Below are 20,396 nucleotides of genomic sequence, written 5' to 3' on the forward strand. Positions count from 1 at the left end.
TGTTAGAGAAGTTTTTGACATATTGAGGAGTCACAAGTTGTTTGCTAAAGCAACCAAATGTACATTCATGAACAAAGAAGTAGAATACTTGGGACATATTGTTGGAGAAAATGGCATCAAGGTTGACCCAAAAAAGGTCTGATGTGTGAAAGATTGGCCTACTCCAACAAATACCAATTCATTGAGGGGTTTTCTTGGTTTATCTTCTTTCTACCAAAGATTTATCAAGAATTATGCTCATATGGCTACACCATTAACAGATGGATTAAAGAAAGAAGCCTTCTTTTGGGATGAAATAGCCGACAAAAGTTTCAATGAGCTGAAGCAACTCCTCATTCCAGCACCCATATTGGTTTGTCCTGACTTTTCTAAGGTATTTGTGATCTATGTAGATGCTAGTGGAAGAGGATTGGGGGATGTTTTAGCCCAAGAACATGGTGTCATTGCTTATGAGAGCAAAAAATTTAATGAAAAAGAGAGACAAATGCATGTATATGAGCAAGAGATGCTAGCTATACTACATGCAGTCAAAAAATGGCATCATTACCTCTATGGAAGTCACTTTAAAGTGAAAAGTGATCGTAGGGTGTTGAAGTACTTCCTCTCACAGCCTAACTTGTCTCCTAAGCAAAGAAGGTGGTTGACAACTCTTCAATCATGTGATTTTTTAGATAGCATACATGGCTGGAAAAGACAATGTAGTGGCAGACGCACTCTCTAGGATGTGGGCATGTAATGTATCTACCATCTCCACTATATATAAAGACTGGATAAATGATATACAAGAGAAATACATGATGGAGGAGCATGCTACCACAATAATGCAGAAATTACAGCAAGGGGTAAATGAAGAATATCCAAACTTCAAATGGCATAATGGAATTTTATGGTAGAAAGGAAAGGTCTGTTTGATCCCTCAAAGCAGTTTTAAGCTAAAAGTCCTTCAAGAGATGCATTCTTCACCCTTGCCTGGCCATCTTGGTCTCTTTAAGACTTTTGACAAAGTGCACAAGAGTTTCTATTAGAAAGGCTTATGGTGGGATGTGGAGGAGTATGTTTCTCATTGCTTGGAATGTCAACAAAATAAAGATTGTTCTTTATTACTAGCCGGTCTCCTTCAACCTTTACCTATCCCATAAGGAAAATGGACCGACATTTCAATGGACTTCATTACGAGCCTTCCTACCACAAGGCATGGTTGGAATAGCATTTTTGTTGTGGTGGATAGACCTACCAAATCAGCCCAATTTATTCCAACCAAGACACAATTTTCAGCAAAGTAACTAGCTGGTCAATTCATGGAAGGAGTGTTCAAGTTACATGGTATGCCTTTGAGGATAGTGTCGGATAGAGACACTAGATTCATGGGAAATTTTTTGGAAATGTTTATTTACTTCCATGGGCACTACTCTTACCCCTAGTATAGCTTACCACCCTCAAACCGAAAGGGTTAATGGATGGGTGGAAGTGTACTTAAGGCATTTTTTTCATGACACGCAATCATCTTGGGATGATTGGTTGCATCTTGCTGAATTTTGCTACAATAATACATATCATATGAGCATTGGGATGGCTCCTTTTGAAGCACTTTATGGATACAAGGTTCAAATTCCTTCAGCTATGTTTCATGAAGATGTGAATCCACAAGTGAAGGATGAGTTAGAAAGAATGGAGATGCTTATGAAGCAATGTAAAGAAAACATACGAAAGACACAAGATTTCATGAAGTCCTATGTTGATGATAGGCGGAGGCACATGGAGTTTGATGTTGGAGATTGGATCTTCTTGAAGGTGCCCAAGACTCATTATGCATTCCTTAAGGGTGGAAATAACAAGTTAGCTCACAGATTTTATGGCCCATATTTGGTGTTGGAAAAGATTGAAGAGCTTGCATATAAGCTCCAATTGCCCTCATCTACTCGCATACATGATGTTTTTCATGTATCACAATTGAAGAAGTATATTGGGCAGGATATACAAGTTCTTGAAGAGCTTCCACCACTTGATGAAGATGGACTGATTGTCTATGAACCTGAAAAGATTATTGGGAAGTGTGAAAAGATTCTTAGGAACCGAACTCTCATTGAATTCCTGATCAAATGGAAGGGGCTACCTATGGAAGAGTCCACTTGGCAATCCTCTTCTTATTTGGATGTTTTTCCATGGCTTTTGCAAGATGAATGATCATAGTCTGTGTAGGGACATCTTACTGTTTTAAAATAATGTTATTGATTAAATTTCCTTAATGACATCAAAAAGTGATCTTGATGGTATGGGATGATGCCTTAGGGTATGTACTTCATTTCTACTTTTCAAACACTGAATTTGAACACTCTAGTCAAAAGTTATGGAAAATCTATAGACGCAGCCCTGCTTGGACAGGAAGCAATTAATTCACTGTTTCAGGTTCATTATACTATTTCTTCACACAAAGTGCTTCCACATGCTTATGGATCTTCATCGACATAATTTGCTTCATTATAAACTTGCCTACTACTCAATATCTTCAGTTTTGAGGACAAAACATCTCTAGGAGGGGATGATTTGTAATGAAGCAAATTTTCAACATGAGAGTTAAAGCTTATTTCAAGTATAAAACTTTGTAAATACTTGAGTCTAGAAAAGAGGACTTAGGTTTTAGTATAAAGGGCAAGAAGTGCTAATGTAGCATCATTATTGGGAATTATAAAAAATTTCATCCTTCTTATCTCTCACAATTTTCTTGTACTTGGATGACAGTCCATGGCTACATTGTGCTATGGTAATGGAAGTTATTCCATGGCATGGCCATGCTGGAATCTCAGTTTAGTTCATTTCTTGTCATTTGTAGCTTATAGTTTTTTTTTAATTTCATGTTCATTTCCATTGTTAGATTAGTCCTTCTTTACATGTCAAGAAGAGGACAGGAGAGAGAAAAAGAGGAGAGAGAGAGAGTGCAAAAGAGAGAGAAAGATTGCATGAAGAGAGAGAAAGAGAGTGACAAGGAGAGATAGGCTAGAAAAGGAGAGAGAAAGACAGAAAGAGAGAGGAAGAGGCCATGAAAGCTTGGAGAGAGAGACGAAGATGAAAGGAGACTTGTATCATTATCTCATGGTCAAAAATCAAGTCTCTAACACCTTATATACTAACGAGTGTAGCTAGTATTTCCCCATTATTAAATCCCCCCTCTCTTACACTTGTCAAGAAGAAGAGGGCTGAGGTGAGAGAAAGAGGAGCAGAAGAGAGAGAAAGATAGAAAATAAGAGAGAGAATCCATGAAAGCTGAGTGCAAGCAGGTGAGATGAGAGACAATAATTGTATATTGATAAAAGTTGCCAAAAATTACATGTCTCACACCTTTTATACCTATGTCAATGTGACAAGGTATTATCAATAACTCTCTTACTAACACATGTATTCCCAACTTTTTACATCCCCATCTTCCTCCCCTGCTTCTATTTCATCATGCTTTGGCTGCCAACATGAGTGTACCTCCTATGAAATCATTACCTTACTCGCTGCTCTTGTGCAACATCCACGATCTGTGCCGCCTATCATCGATCTACTACCTAGCCTACCCCTACAAGTCTGCCTCCTCTTCATGCTCCTTTGATCTCCCATGCCTCCAAGTTCCCTTTTCCTTTCATCATTTGCCTACCTTGTGGTTGGTCACCCTAGGTAGCCTACCATTATCACTGGCTCCCCCTGTGCACTCTTGCTAGGGCCATGGCTGCCACTTAGCCATGGTTACTTGTGCTAGTCCACCTCCTTCCTGCCTCTGCCTCTTGTTGTAGGTGCCACTCGATGCTTTATTGCTTCCATCGATGGGCAGTTGGCTACTGCTCCTGTCTCGCCTAGTAATATGGCCATCGCTAAGGCCCACTCCACTCCACGTGGCCACATTGCAACTTTCACTCGGCTGCCTCAACCTCCTCCTTCGGCTTTCGCTTCTCCCACTCCATAGAAAAGCTCCATCCTTGCTGCTCCTACTACCACACATGATTGCTACCATCCCTGCCTTCATGCATCCTCACAGCCCCACACAACACAAAACACATATACCCCCCACCCCACATGAATCTCTCCTTCGCAACACATGCACACACGCACGCATGCACGCACGCACGCATACACACACACACACTCTCTCTCTCTCTCTCTCTCTCTCTCTCTCTCTCTCTCTCTCTCTCTCTCTCTCTCTCTCTCTCTCTCTCTCTCTCTCTCTCTACATACACAGACACAACCTAGACACACACATGGTGACATATGCTAGCCACCCTTGCACATGCTCAAGATCCAATAGACATGCATGCACCCTTAGCACTTGAAAGTCATCTATTTGGGGTGATACACGCATGTGCTTTGTGTTTCTTTTCTCTCAACTCGCCCCTATATCCACCCTATTGGCAAGGGAGGGTCTAGGGGAGGGAGGAGGGAGGAAAAAGGCATGCACACTACTCACATACATGCACACCTACACATAGACACACACTAAACACACATACCACACACCATACTCACATAACTAGACACATAGGTACACATATAGATACACATAACTACACATGTAGGCACACCTACACATACTATATACCACACATACCCACATGTATAGCTACCCACACACAGTAGTGCATCCATTCATCTACTTGCACATTGTGTGCCTCCATACTCACACACGCACACACATGCACTGTGCATCCACTCATTAACCCATATAGTGGCATACACACACCCCACACACCCACTAATTCGTAGTGTATATAGCATCCACATACACACACCCCACACACCCACTCATTCGTAGTGTATATAGCATCCACCTACATATAGTGCATTCGTTCATAGACCAGTAGTGTGCATCCATGTGTGCAGTTGACCACACATATGTGCATCCTAGAGCTATCCATGTCCTAGTGCATCCATCTCGCACATGCTATAGCCTCATTCAACTTAGCACATGCATTTTGATACGAGTTTGATACCCACATAGTAGTGCATCCACTCACATCCATAGCATGCATCCACATGTGCATTTGATTGCACACGTATATGCACATAGATGTGCATCCGTCTACTGTATGCATCGATAAATGTACATATGCATTTACACCCCTTCTTGCATCCATTCACATATGTGTGCATACACTTCTAGCACCTTAGACATGCCTAGCACACATTGAGCACCCGTACATGCGCATGTTGCACTCCATTGTGTATTGCACACACACACAATACAATACATGCTCCTAGCACACAATCTCCATGAATTTTTCTTTGTGGATATCTTCTAGTGTTCTTACCTCAATATAATTGAGGAAAAGGATAATGATATACTCGTGTAACTACTTCAAGGAGGCTGATATCACTCATTCCATATTTATTTTTCTACATGTGATGCTTTGAGATAAGATTGTTGTTACTATCATGTAAGTATATGTTAGGAGTTAATGTTTATTTTTATTGAGTAAATGATATTGCATAGGTCATTGTTGCTTGTTTGTTGTATACAATCCATGAGTGAGAGAGGTCACCTGACTACCTGGCGATCACCACATCCTATACTCATCTTGTACATTCAACATGTGTAACTACATTTCATCGTCCTAGGGCATTGAGCAAGTAGTTGCACCAATACTAAATAGGCCTATTCACATGCACTATAGGGCTTTATGTAGATTTGCATATAGAATGGATAAGAACATGTGGCCTACATGAGTGTAAATCACACGCTAGCCCCCATCCTTGCATCACAACTTCCACACCTGACAGTCACGTATAGCTACTTGCACTATGTTTACATGTAAAACCCAATTATATACACACATGGTGCACTTGCATGCCAACCCCATCTATTGCACTAACTAAACTCACATTTCCTTAGGACACACCATTGCACATGAAATCTTCATGCAATAGTAACCCTTTAAGTGCAAACTTGGACCAAAAGCTGGATGGTGCAAAGTGAAGGGATCTAAAAGCTGACCTATATGCACTCAACAACAACTGAAATTGCAAGAGCCAAGGAACACAATACGTGCCACGATCGCTAAAACCTTTGTTGACTTGATTTAAGTGATACAATTCATGAGTTCATGTAAAGAATGGGAAGCCTGCTTACGCACTACATACTTGCACATAGTTGGAAGTAGAAAAACACGTAGTCGTTGTTTTTGATGTGGTGAACAATTGTATTGGAGCTAGAAATGCGTAAATCCTCATGAACCAAACCTTTAGCTCTCTTTTCTTTTCAACTACTTGTCCTCATCACAAACCAAAAATCCTGGCATCACCACAAACTCTTGTGTTGAGTGTTGAAATGACCTATTTTTTGGCTGATTTTTGTTGTTTTTGAGAGCTGAATGGTTGATTTTATGAGATGATTGATTGGTTTGGAAGTGGTTTGAGAGTGTTTTGGATAGGTTGGAATGGTTTTATTAAGCTCGTGATGTTTATTAGTAGAGATGTGAAGTTCTGTTGATGTTCTGATATGTTCTGTTTGGTCCTGATAGCTTCTGTTGAGCTTCTATTTTGTTCTGTTTTCTCTCTGTATGGAAGGATGGAGTATTGTTTGATAGGGTTTGAGATTTTTTCAAATCTTATTGAGTGATTTTTGATGGTTTGGAATGGTTTTGGTATGAGTTATGTGGTTCTGATACTTTCTGTTGACCTTCTGTAACTCTCTGTTGAGCTTCTGATTGGTTCTGTAGACCTTCTGTATGTGTCTTGTTGGATGAGAGTGTAGCTTGGGAAAGTTTTCTAGCCTTGGAAAGAGGTGAATACAAGTGAAAAAGAGCTAAAATAAGTCAAAGAAGTAGATGTTGAAGACTCAAGTAAAGACTGGAGTGAAATGACAGTGGTGAGCTATGAAGAGTCATTGTAGTGGCTCTAGTGCCTCTTCATATCAGACATACCTCTTGGGAGGTGCATCCACGACCTAAGAAGGATTATTGTGGGTGATTATTGAGTGATTGTAGTGAGGATATGATGTACTATTGATAGAGAGAGAGAGAGAGAGAGAGAGAGAGAGAGTCAGAGATAGTCAAATCTATCAAAACAGTGTAACTATATATGAGAGATTGAGAGAGAGAACTATGAAGACATTGAAGATGAATAATATGTGATTGATTTCCATTCAAAGACGGTGTATTCCATTGTGTTTTTTGTTCTATTGATGTATTTTGTGAAGATGTTGGAGAATATGGTTGATTCTATCAAATTCGTGGGAGAAATCTACTATGATACTGCGTGAAGAATTGTTGTTTTCTTTGTTTTGATGATCAAAAGAATGAAATAAAAGCTTGTTGATGTTACAAGATAGATTTTCTTGCAAGATAATTCCCTTTTCCTTGGTGTTCCTCTTGGGGCTCCATGTTTTTGGTGCACAGCCAGGGAATCTTGCCATCAACAAGCACCAGAAGATGCTGAAAATGAAGGAAGTGGCATTGCCAAGAAAAGAAGAATTCAATGGATGTTTGTAAAGTTCCTTCTTCCACTGAAGAGTTGGAATTTCTCATAATCAAAGCCACTTTCCACAAGAAGTTCATCCCACAATGGCGGAAACATATCACCATCATGATGCATGCTCTATGTGGTGGACAGTTTTCTCTTCCTGTTGAAGCAACAGAAACTTGCATCTTGGTGGCAAACTATTTAGGAACAAACTGAAGAGCAGAAACGGAGAGAATGACCATCCATGGAAGATTTGGCATTCATTGAGAAGTTTCCAGACATCATCAAGTGGGAAATAGTCAAGAAGCTTCAGGAGTCGTGGTCTGTGGAGATTCACAAAAATAAGAAGGAACAAAGTTGGGACTTGTTCGTGGATGCTCAACAGCAAGATACGTGGGATGCTTGGTGTTCTGACAATCTTTTGTTTGTCCAATTGGCAACCCACTGGAAGTTGGTAGACAGAGTGTTTTCCACAACACACACTATTGAAACCATCAGAAGCTGGCATTACTATGATGATGGCACCACCACAATGCTTAGACGTACGCATTTTGACACCTTCAGAACCGAATACCTTCCTCTGAGCAGTGGCATGAAAACAGAATTCAGAGACATTGAAAAGGAAGAAGTAGAGGAAATGTTGGCAAGAGAGTTCTCCAGAGACTGAAGCCTTCTGTTATCCCTCTGTGGAGCACTAACAACATAGTGGAGCCAACCCCCTGATGAATGACGCAATAAAGAGGCAAGCGTTAGAACAAGTCCAGAGGTACGTGAGAAGAGAGAAAGCAAAAATCAGAGCTGAGAACGTCCTAGCAGGAGAAGCCGCCTTTGACACCCTTGTGGAACTCTTTACAAAAGTCCCAATGGCACATCAAGCCCTTCCTCCTCCTGCTGGAGGTCCACTTCCAAGCCAGATTCGTCCTGGAAATATTGATGATAGACCACAAATGTAGTCCCATTGCCAATTTTTAAGGGAGAGTACAATGAAGACCCTGATCTTCATGTAGCAGAGTTTATGGTAGCATGTGTGGCTAACAATGCCAGAACCCCTGAGCATTGGCTAGTAATATTCCCTGCCACTTTCAAGGGCGCAGCGTTTCAGTGGTATGAGAGACAAGCAGCAGGAACTTTTGGCATATAGGATAACCTGAAGTTGGCCTTCCTCACTAAATTCAGGCGTGAAGGTTTTGAAGAGCGGATGCGAGAGGAATTTATGAATTTAAGTCAGTCCTCTAGAGAAAGAGTAGAAGCTTATGTCTCACGAATGGAATCCATCCTGAAGAGATGGACTAACCATAATCTAGATGATGTCATTCAAAAGGAAGTGTTTCTCAGAGGATTACAACCAGAAGTCCGTAAGTTTGTGGAGCTGCAAAGACCAGCCACACTGCAAGCTGCAACAGAAGGTGCAAGATTGTACGATGAAGTGGAAACTAGATTGGTGATGAATCCAGGAAGAGGAGTCCTACCTCCTCTGATGCCAGGAATGATGTACCCACCAAATGCAGTCCCAAGGACAGTCCCCTACCCCTACCAACAGATGCCCCCAGTATCACAGTACAGTGCACCAAATCCACAGTGGCCACAATCAATGCCTCAAATGATGGTTCAACCACAACAACAATGGTCCCAACCAATTTCCCCAATGCCAAATCAGCAGCAACAGTGGAACCCTACCAACTGGAGCCAACAGCCAACAGCCAACAATTCAAACAGGAGCTCTGAATCAGAATCAGAGCAGAGACCCCTCTGCACCAGCCCAACCTGTTTATGCAGTGATTACAGAGACTCCTCAAAACCCTACTGCCAATACCTTAGGAGGAGAAAGCTTGAATGATTATTTATCCAACTCAGTTACAAATATCAAAAAGGAGTTGATGGATGTGATTACAGAGCAGCTACAGACACTGAAAGTGAATACCGCTAGCATATCCAACGTTGCAGGAGCAGGAAGAGATGTGATGCGTTCAAATACTTGGTGTGGTAAGTGTCATCAAGCAGGCCATTTAGCCACTGAATGTGCACGAAAGCCAACAGTTCCTGGAGCTTTCTGTTCCTACTGTTTGCGGAAGAACCATACAGAGGATATTTGCTCTTTGAAGGAGATGCATGATATGAGAAGAAAGGAAGAAGACGCAAGATTCAACTTGCTGGAATCCAAAATGACAACACAGGATATTGGACCCAAGCCTAGAGAGTTTGGTCCTAATTTCGGTCCAAGGAGGTTTCCCTCTCAAAGTTACAGAGGAAGACAGTTTGGCGGTGGTCAGAGATCAGAAGTGGAGTGTTATAGATGCGGAGAAAAGGGACATATTTCACCAAATTGTCCAAATCCCAGAAGGTCAGTGGATTATAAGCCCTTATGCAGTTGATGCAAAGGAGAAGGCTACACTGCAAAAGACTGTCCAAGCCCAGCCCCAATGAAAAACAGTGCTACTAATAATCCGGTCAAGGCCCAAGAGCCTACCTCCAATTTAGTGGAATTGGAAGTTGCTGCCATCACGCATGCAAAGAAGAAGGAACCACCTATCCAGAAAGAAAATAATCCTCCTGCCAGAACAGTAAAATTCAATCTTCCAACAGAAGAACAAAACAGAACAGATCCTTACAGTGTCGTACAGAGCACTATAGTGCCACAGAGAGTCACAGAGACAATTCCAGAGAGACGAGACCAGAGGTCTAGGAGATAGAAGAGGAGGAGGTGCCACAAGTGGCAGAAGAAGTCCCCATGATGCCCTTGTTGGAAGAAAAAAGGAAAATGAAAATGGGTGTTGCCCCATTCCCTAACCGGTTAGAGAAGCCAGTGGATCCTATTAAGGAATATGATCTGGTCAGAGATCTAGATACATTTAAACCAAACCTCACATTCCGACAATTATTGATGTTGTCTTGCCGAAAAAGGTTCAAAAGTATACTCACAAGAAGACGTGGCTTAAGGATTGCTCCCTCAATAGCAACAAAGTCCAACAAAGCTCCAAAGCCTGTAAAAGAAATGGACGTGGCTAACGCCTTCCTAGATCCGGGTACCCCAGAGACTGACATGTGGATAGAAGGCTACTTTATTGCAAATGCACTGATTGATGGTGGCTCATCAGTGAACATTATGACGGATGTGACAATGAAGGATCTAGGCCTACAAGGTGTGCAACCAACCCAATGGCTCATCAGACTGGCGGAATTGAGCAAAATCAAGCCTTTGGGCATTCTCCCATATGTGAAGACTATAGTGGCTGGAAAAGATTATTGGCTAACCTATCTGGTGGTGAAGCCAAACTATTATGGTACATCCTACCCCTTATTACTGGATAGACCATGGATTTTTGAAGCCAGAGAAAGAACGGATTGGTTCAAAGGAACCTTGATCTTGGGTAGAGGACCTAATAAAGTGGTGCTGAAGCTATATGGTGCTCAAAAAGGACATGGATCCACCTCCTTGGAATTATCTTATGACTCCCCTAATGAGACTACAGATGGAACATCAGCAGACGAAGATGCTGTCAAACAGATCCTTCCCAAGAAAACAGTGGCACGTTCCTTAACAATGGATATGGTAAGCCAACTCCCAAAAGATGCAAAGCCATTATCAATGGGTGAATGCTTTCTTCCTGAACAAGGAACGATTTCCGAAATTACTTCTAACAGTGAGATAGAAGCATGGATGTACTGCTCTCCCTGTTACATGGCCACAGCAGAGCCAGAGGCAGAAGCAGAAGATGAAACAGAGAACATGTTCTTCTCTTACAGAGCTCCTACAGAGACAGAGACAGAGACAGAGACCGAAGAGGATGGAGATGATATTGAAGAAGAAGGTTATGAAAGCGAGACGCAAGAGTCTATCCCACCTAAAGAGGATACATATGAAGAAGAAGTTCCAAAAGCATCGGAAGCAGACAAGCTCATGCTGTGGGATAGAATCGCGATGGTACCATTTGGTCTGGTAAATGGATCTTCTCATATACAAAATCTTTATAAGAAATGGTTAAAGAAGACTAAGCCATCTTTCAGCAATGGCTCATGCCGTCCTCAACCATCCTTGCCAAAGAAAGATGATGATGATGCACCATGTCAACAAGCACCAGTCCCACAAACCCAACAGAAATCAGAGGGTCCCTGTTATATGACATTCCTGGACGCATCATCAGAAGATCAGTCTTCAAGCCAAGAGGTAACTAATCGTGAAACCAAACCCGAAATGGCTCTAATCCCATTTCAACATCTCAAGGAGCAACCTAAGTCTCCACCAAAAGAAGAAGTTGTTTCTAGTGGGACATCAGAAGAGGACACCACCCCTTGAAGGAGTCAGATTTGTACCCAGAAGCAGTCCGTGGGACCTTCATCCCTGAAGTAGAAGGAGAAAGACAGTTGACTTTTGTGGATGCAGATGGCATTGAACGCCATTTGAAGGTGGGTACCAGCCTACCAGAAGAGTTGTCAACTTTGTACAACTTGTTGAAAGAGAATTTGGACGTGTTTGCATGGTCCTACAAAGACCTAAAGGGGATTGATCCCACAATATGTCAGTATCATATTGACTTCGAGCCTGATGCCAAGCTAGTACGGCAACGACAAAGGCGAATGAATCCAAATTATTCGACCTTGGTGAAAGCAGAGCTGTTGAAGCTTCTGGGAGCCGAATTCATCTATCCAGTGGCAAATAGTGAATGGGTCTCACCCATCATGGTTGTACCCAAGAAGAATGGCAAGCTTCGTATATGTGTGGATTTTCACAAGTTGAATTCCAAGATGAAGAAGGATCACTTTCCTATCCCTTTCACAGACGAACTGTTGGACACAGTGGCAGGACATGAGCTTTATTCCCTTCTAGATGGATTCAGTGGATATAACCAAGTGCAGATAGCAGAAGAAGACCAATCCAAAACAACCTTCACCACAGAATGGGGGACCTATGCCTACAGAATGATGCCATTCGGACTCTGTAATTTTCCTGCCACCTTCCAACGAGTAATGATGGCGGCCTTGCAGAACCATCTGCATGATTTCATTGAGGTGTATCTTGATGACTTCTGTGTTTATAGTTTGATCCATGAACACTGGGGACATTTGGAACAATGCTTTGACCGATGCCGGGAGTATGGGATTTCCCTCAACCCCGACAAATGCATCTTTGGGGTATCTTCTGGAGTTCTGTTGGGCCACATTGTCTCTGTAGAAGGGATATCAATAGACCCTGCAAAGATCGAAAAGATTGCAGCTCTGACAGCACCCACCAACCTCAAACAGTTGGGGGATTCCTAGGCCATGTGGGTTACTACAGAAGGTTCATAGCCCATTTTGCAACAAAGGCAACCTCCTTGCACAAGCTTCTGAGGAAAGATGCAAAGTTTATTTGGACGGAAGAATGTGACAAAGCCTTCAACATTCTGAAGCAGTGTCTAATTGAGGCACCCATCCTACAACCTCCTGACTGGACGAAGGAGTTCCATGTGCACACTGATGTATCCATTGAAGGCTTAGGCGCAGTTCTATGCCAAAAGAGCTCCTCGAAATTAGATCAACCGATCTATTACGCAAGTCGAAAAGTCATTGATAGAGAGCGGAACTACACAGTGACAAAGCTGGAGTGCTTGGCAATGGTGTTTGCCCTAGAGAAGTTTCGCCACTATCTGCTGTCTATCCACTTTAAATTTTATGTCGATCATGAGGCCCTATCCTTCCTGATGAACAAAGCAGACGTGAAAGGATGAATGATGAGATGGCTCCTTCTATTCCAGGAGTTCGACTTTGAGGTGATTACCAAACCTGGTCGTTCCCATGTTCTGGCTGATCATCTGTCGCGTATCCCACAAACTGCAGACGAGGAGCAGGATGATCCAGACCTCCCTGATGCTTCCCTATTTCTGGTCGATACTGTAACTCCTTGGTGTGTAGACATTGCCAATCTGCTGGCAACCCAACAGTACCCTCCTAGTATTTCTAGTCGGGAAAGGAAGAAGCTTATGTTAGAATCATCCCCCTATACCCTGTTAGGTGGAGCACTGTACAAGAAAGGCAAAGATGAAGTGCTTAGAAGATGTGTTGCAGGAGATGAGATTGGGATTGTTCTGAAGGCTTGCCATGACGAGCCATGTGGAGGCCACCTTGCAGGAGAAGCCACAGCCAGGAAATCTCTGTTAGCAGGTTACTTGCGGCCGACCCTCCACAAGGATGCTTATAATTACTTCAAGCGATGTGATGCCTGTCAGAGAATGGGGAAACCCACCAAAACAAGTGCCATGCCATTGCAATCTATCCTTCCTTTGAAGCCATTCAAGAAGTGGGGGATTGACTTTGTTGGCCTAATCGATCCTCCCACCAGAAGGAAATAGAACAGATACATCTTGGTATGTACGGATTATGTCACAAAGTGGTGTAAAGCTAAAGCCCTAAAGCGGGATGATGGTAACAGTGTGGCCCTGTTCATGTACGAGAATATCATCACCCGTTTTGGCAGTTCCCTGGAGCTGGTAAGTGACAAAGGCACTCATTTCATTAATAAAGTCATGGAAGAGTTGACAGAGCTGTATAAGATCCGCCATCGCATGTCCACTCCTTATTACCCCAGAGCCAATGGCCAAGTCGAAGTCACGAATCGCATCCTTTGCTCGATTCTGACAAGGACGATTGCCGCACATCGTCGTGATTGGGATGATCGACTTACAGAGGCCCTCTGGGCGTATAGAACCTCCCATAAAGCAGCAACAGGACAGACACCCTTCCAACTGGTGTATAGTACAGAAGTTGTTTTCCCTATTGAACTGGAATTGCCCTCTTTGCGAGTGGCTATCAAAGAGCATTTGGGGGATGATGATTCACTGCAACGCCGTCTCCTACACTTGGAATGTTTGGACGAAACTCGCAGGATGGCTCTACAGTGCATGGAAGCCACGCAAGCTCGACGTAAGGCTTACCATGACAGCTTCATCAAGCACAAGGAGTTCAAAGAAGGTGATTTGGTCCTAGCCTATGATTCACGATTTGGCAAGTTTCCTGGCAAGCTCCAACAGAGGTGGATGGGCCCATATAAGGTACTTGCTGTCAACCCTAATGGCTCTGTCCAAGTACAGACCGTTGATGCCTCTGATGATCCCTTCCTGATCAATGGATATCACCTAAAGAAGTACTTCCCTCCTTGGGGATCTTGACAATCACGGTCACCTGATCCTTTCCCCCATTGGCGTGGCACTGTAACTCTTATGCTACTACTTCTAATAGCCGTTCTTCAGCCACTTCGGATGAGGTGGACGCAACCCTCTATCCCCTCAGCCCCACCTTCTAGCCCTCATCTCTTATCCTCTATTTTCCACCAGCGGACAGTGGTGAGGTGGGTTCTGACAAATGGTATTTCCACCATTCCCTTGCTCAATTTGAAACAAAAAAAAAGAAAAAAGAAAAAATATATACATATCGGTCGTGGGAGAAAAGGACTTAGGTCCCTGTCATGCCGACCTATTCTTCAAGAAAAGGTGGAAACACCCTCGGGAATAGGAGAAAAAGAAAAGAGAAAAAAAAAGAAAAGAAAAAAAAAACTGTTATGGAAGAAAAGGAAGAAATTCCCTGTCATAGCAGGCCTCGTTCCAAGACACGGTGGTCAACACCCTTGGGAGAGAAGCTGGCTGTGGAAAATATGGCAATACCCAGCAGTCCAGAAAGTGGATTCATCAATTGACATCCTCAGGATCCAGTTCCGAAGCTGCCTCCCTTGGTACGCTGTGGCCTATGCCTTTCTGCAGAGCGTTTGACAGTCCTCTAGCAGACGCCATGTTCCTATCTAACCCCACGTTTGATTTGATGGCTACCTCCCTGGGTATGCCTCTTCAACAACTAACGATGCGATCTTCATCGACAAACAATCAAGTGACGCGAGCTTTCATCCTAACAGGATGGGGTTGTGAGTATGGTTGCCCTCTGTATCTATCAGAGAGTGAGACAGAGGGTGGGGCGAGTGACCAGTCTTTCCTTTCAAATCAAATGAGAGGTGAGATGTATGAATGGAGTGTTGCACGCACGGGATGGGCCTCTCAATGCACAAAGCACGCTCTGTTTCTATGCACTGCACCATAAGGCTCCTTGGCCTTCCTTCTCGCACCGTATGCCGGCACAGGGCGGGATGCACAGTTGCACCATCAAATGCGCACAAGGCATACAACCTCTACACAAGTGACCGTGACGATTACATCAATGGGTTTCAGGACATGGCTGCCCTCCTATATCTATCAACAGAGCGTGAGACAAAGGGTGGGCTGAGTGTGACTGGAGTTTCTTCAATCAATTACTGAGAGGTGAGGATTGCGGGATGTTACGACACTTGGAGTCAGGTACGTTTTCGTTTCCTTATGCACCCACGGGATGGGTCTCTGCCATCAGCACAGGACACGTCACTCTGTTCTGTGCACTGCACTGTAAGGCTCCCTTGCCTTCCTCCTTGCACCTATGCCAAACGGGTTGGACGCACTGACGCACCATCAACTGTGCACCCTGGCATACTCCCTCTGCACCATCCCCCTTATCGATTCCTAAACCGGGGTGTGAGACATGGATTTTCATCTTGCTTTCCTCGAGTGATATTAGTCATGGGGCGAGTGACTGCTCTTTCATTCCATATGAGTGATTGTGAGTTGAGTATAATATTCCATTTTCGGGTTTATTTTTTGGGTTTTTCCCATGTGAACGCATCTTATCTCATGCGGAACCATGTTTTGACGCAATAGAATTGTCGGGCATGTGCTTTTGCACATTTTTCCTTTTTTGCACACTTCATTCCGATGTTTCGATATTAATTTTCGTTTGCGTTTTTGGACCCGTTTTTTGCGTTTTTTGCATGTGAACGCCTTGTCTTTCCCCCGAAACCCCCGTTGCACATTTCCTCTGTCTTCCCCTGTCGTCCTGCACACTTTTTGTTTTTACGCCATTTCGTTTCGATGCCCGGATTGTGAGCTATTAATTTTTTCTTGTTTTTACGTGTTTCGCGCGACTCGTCTTGCGCGTGAACGTGCCCATTTTCGATTTTACGCATCTCCACACGCCCCGATCGCGTCCACGTACCCCGTCCTGACATCCCGGCGGCATTCCGATCCCATCACGGTAAACTTTTTTACCCCGCCCCACGTACACGCGCGGGACGGGGCATGCCTTTCTTTTATTTAATTTATTTATTATTTTAACCAAAAAAAACTTTTATTTATTATTTTTTTTAAAAAAAATATTATCTCCCTCACAGGCACCCTCCCCTATCCCAACCACCCCTCTTTCTCTCTCCCCGACCCCTCCCTCTCTCTCCTCTCTCCTTCTGTCATCCTACTTCTCCCTCCCCTCCATCCTCCCTTCTTCTCCCTACCTCCTCCCTCCCACCACCACTCTCTCCCTCCTCTTCTCCTCCTTCCTCCTCCTCTTCTCCTCCCTACCTCCTTTCCCCCCCGCCTGGGCCCCTGCCCGCCTAGCGTTTGTCGTGCCGCCAGCTTGCGCCTGGTCCCCCTGGTCGACGCCAGCCGCCTGGTCCCCCTGGTCGATGCCAGCCTGCGCATGGCCCCGCAGCACCGCCCACCCCGTAGCCCGCCGTCCTGTTGCCCCCATGCCCCCCCCAATCCCCACCCACCCCACAACCCCCCCACAAGCCCCCATTCCTCCCCCCAATTCCCACCAATCCCATCCCACCCACAACCCCCCCACAAGCCCCCATTTCCCCCCACCAATACCACCTCCCCCCCAATCACACACCTCCCTCCCATAAGTCTCGTTCCCCCCCAATTACCCAAACCCCCTCCATTACACAAACCCCCCCATAAGCCCCCCTTCACACCCACCTACACCCCTCTCCTTCCTAAGCCCTTTTCCCACCCAACCCCCCGACGCGCAAACCCCATCCCCTTCATTGAATAAACATCAAGCACACACGTTCCCCCTTCTCGGCCCCCTATCACACACATGGTGTGTGCGTCCGCGGAGTTGCATGCACGGAGTCGTATGCGCGAGTTCGTGTGCGCTTAGCGGCTGTTCATGCGCGGGGACGCGCGTTCGCTTGTTTGTGTGGTGGTATGCACCATCCAGTTGTTCACACACAGCTGACATGCAGTCCATTCCCGAGTACATATTCCCGAATTTTTAATTTCCAAACCCGAAAAAACCTTAAAAATACATTTAAAAATTCAAAAATTCATTAAAAATCAATTAAAATCCAAAAAATTTACAAAAAATTCCTTTAAAAAATTCCAATATTTCTACAGTCAATTGAAATATTTTTCCAAACTGAAAATCTCAAAAAAAAAAAGAAAATTTTAAAAGTAAAATTTATTTCAAGAATACATACAAAATGAGCAAAAATTCATTAAAATTGGTAAAAATACCAATTTAATTGCAAAAAAAAATCATGAAAATTTTATCAAATTCTTTGCTTATTTTTGGAATATTTCCTAAGTTGAAAATGCTATGCCAATTTATTCCATTATTATTTTATGGCAAAAATGCTTCATTAAATGCCTAAATTCATGAAAAATCCTCTTTAATTCCAAACACAATCTGAAAAATCTGGAAAAATCTAGATACCTTAGTCACACGTGGTGGATTGATGTTGAAAATCTTCAACATTTTTATATGTGTTTCATTGTCAAAATTTTGCCACAAAGATCAACAAAAACACGAAAAAAAAAACATTGCAATAAACAAAAACACATAAAAACCAAAATACGAAATAAAAAATACACAACATTTTTTTAAAAAAAACAATAACAACATATAAGCCATCAGTCATCCAAACAAATTCATATACAGTAATCTTGCTATGTCATGTGTCCAATTATTTTCAGTTCGTGGTTTTTCTTTTTGGATTGCTAATCTACATTTTGGGGATTGAGACGTGCACATTCATTGCATACACATACACCCACTTTCAAGTATTTTTCCTTTTATTTTTTTTATTTTTTTCGCTACCCCAAAATCCACGCTTAATTTTTAACATGAATCTTAAACACCACCATGGCACGCGCGCTCGCGCCAAACACACATTTTTCTAATTAAAATCAACCCGCCGTTCACTTAGCACGCGCTACGTGCACTTCAGAGGTACCTTAATATTTTTAATAACAATGAACCAGCAGTCACAAGAGCACGCGCTGGCAAAAAAGTGCTCCACATCACAATAATTTTTAATAAATGAATTTGCATTTAGAGACCTCAGTCTGGTATCGAAGTCCGGGTTGCGTTAAAGCACCGTTTCAACCTAATAATTTGTAATTAAAATTTTAAGAAGGAACCGTCGTTTTCTTATTAAGGTTTATCACTTAATAAAATGTCACCCATTGTTGGAAAAAGAGTGCTTTTCAAATGTATGCAGGACAATAGATTCAAAGATACTCAAGATAGATGGAGTGAATGTAAGTCTCTTTCATATTGTTGGTTTTTTTAGGGACCCCTTTTTACCAACTTGTTACATTTTTTCTCGCAGTGGTGGCAGGCTCCTCTTCCGAAAAGTTTCTACTTAGCCAGGATACCTTCGTTCTTTGTAAATTTGATGTTTTGAAGCAAGCCACGAAGATATGGAGGGGTACAAACCATGATAAACGTATTCTTCTTGAGATCCTTCCAGCTGTCATGGACTTTTTAATATCCTGAGATATTTTGAATTTGAAACTCTGCACCGTTACCTTGTCAGGAATCTCCCAGTTTAGAGATGAAAGACTTGGCAATGGCAAATCTTCGATATTCCCATACCTATCCGCTTTAGAGGGAACCACATACTGTGCATAATATATAAAAACCTTGTATTCACTAAAAAAAGACACAGTTTGATCGGCATAAATAATGTCTGCCAATACCTTATGAATGGCATGGAAAGTCCCACTTAGGCTTTCCACAGGTTGCCATTCAATACTTGTTGACGGAAAGATATCTACAATGACGAACCGTTTGTTAGAACTTGCATAAATGGAAAAGAATTATATATGTTATTCAACTAATAACTTACAATGTGTTTGTTGGGGAACACATTCGTTTGGAGGCAAGTGCATATCCTTGGCCATGTAAACATGTTGCACCTTGACAAACCAGCCTTCGGGCATAATTTTGAAGGCAATGATATGCCCCTTCCAGTGATGTTTTATATCATCTCGTTTTCTTCTTTTCACCTTATGAGAGCCCTTGCAAGATGGTAGCATGGTAACCCAATCGTTTACAGCAAAGGTTTTGGGCTCAAAATTTCCATCTGCTCCCTGGCTATAGACTGTGCAAGAGTGTATTAAATGAGAAGGGCGCCTGGAGGAAGCCATGAAAAGAATGAAAGCGCAGAGAAAGAAGCTCAAAGAGGGGTGAATGAACTAAAAAGTAGCGCCAAGAATACAAATGAGTATGTATTGGGCGCCAAAAACAATATTGAAAGATCTCCCGACTTTCAAAAAACTCATTATTAATTTCATCACATCTCTGTCACGTATTTTGTCAGATTTGTAAGTAAATAACGTCTTTGGGACTCCAAAACATGTCAGACTTTAGGGGTTTTGGCTAAAAAAGAAGAGAGAATCACGAAATGGACTCCACTATCTCTAAAAAAGAGGAGACAAGAATACCATATTCTTGCACACGTGGCAAACTCTCTTTGGCCCTTTCCTTAATCCCGTGATTAACAAAAGTGCATTTTTTGAAGCGTTTTTGGCCCTAATGGGGACTACGACTGCAGGAGGATCAGGGGGGTGCTGCTATGGAGACACGGACGCGGTGTCTCCATCTCGTCGTTCAGCTGGAGCTCGGTCACCTCCAGGATTTGTCACACCTGTGGGGACGTCCACTCCAGTTACTCCGACTTTTGCGCAGCCGTCGGCAGATGTCACGCCTTTTGGTGGCACTCCTTTTGGTGGCACCCCTTTAAGTGGCACTCCGGGAGAGGGTACCCCCGTCGGTACACCGGATGTACAGGGGTCTCCTGGATATGCCCAGGAGCGTGGACGAAGATGGGAGAGGACCCATACAAGGCACACTCC

Source organism: Lygodium microphyllum, chromosome 8, assembly GCF_053477565.2.
Source record: "Lygodium microphyllum isolate KBCC chromosome 8, Lygodium_microphyllum_v1.1.10, whole genome shotgun sequence".
Lineage (NCBI taxonomy): Eukaryota > Viridiplantae > Streptophyta > Polypodiopsida > Schizaeales > Lygodiaceae > Lygodium > Lygodium microphyllum.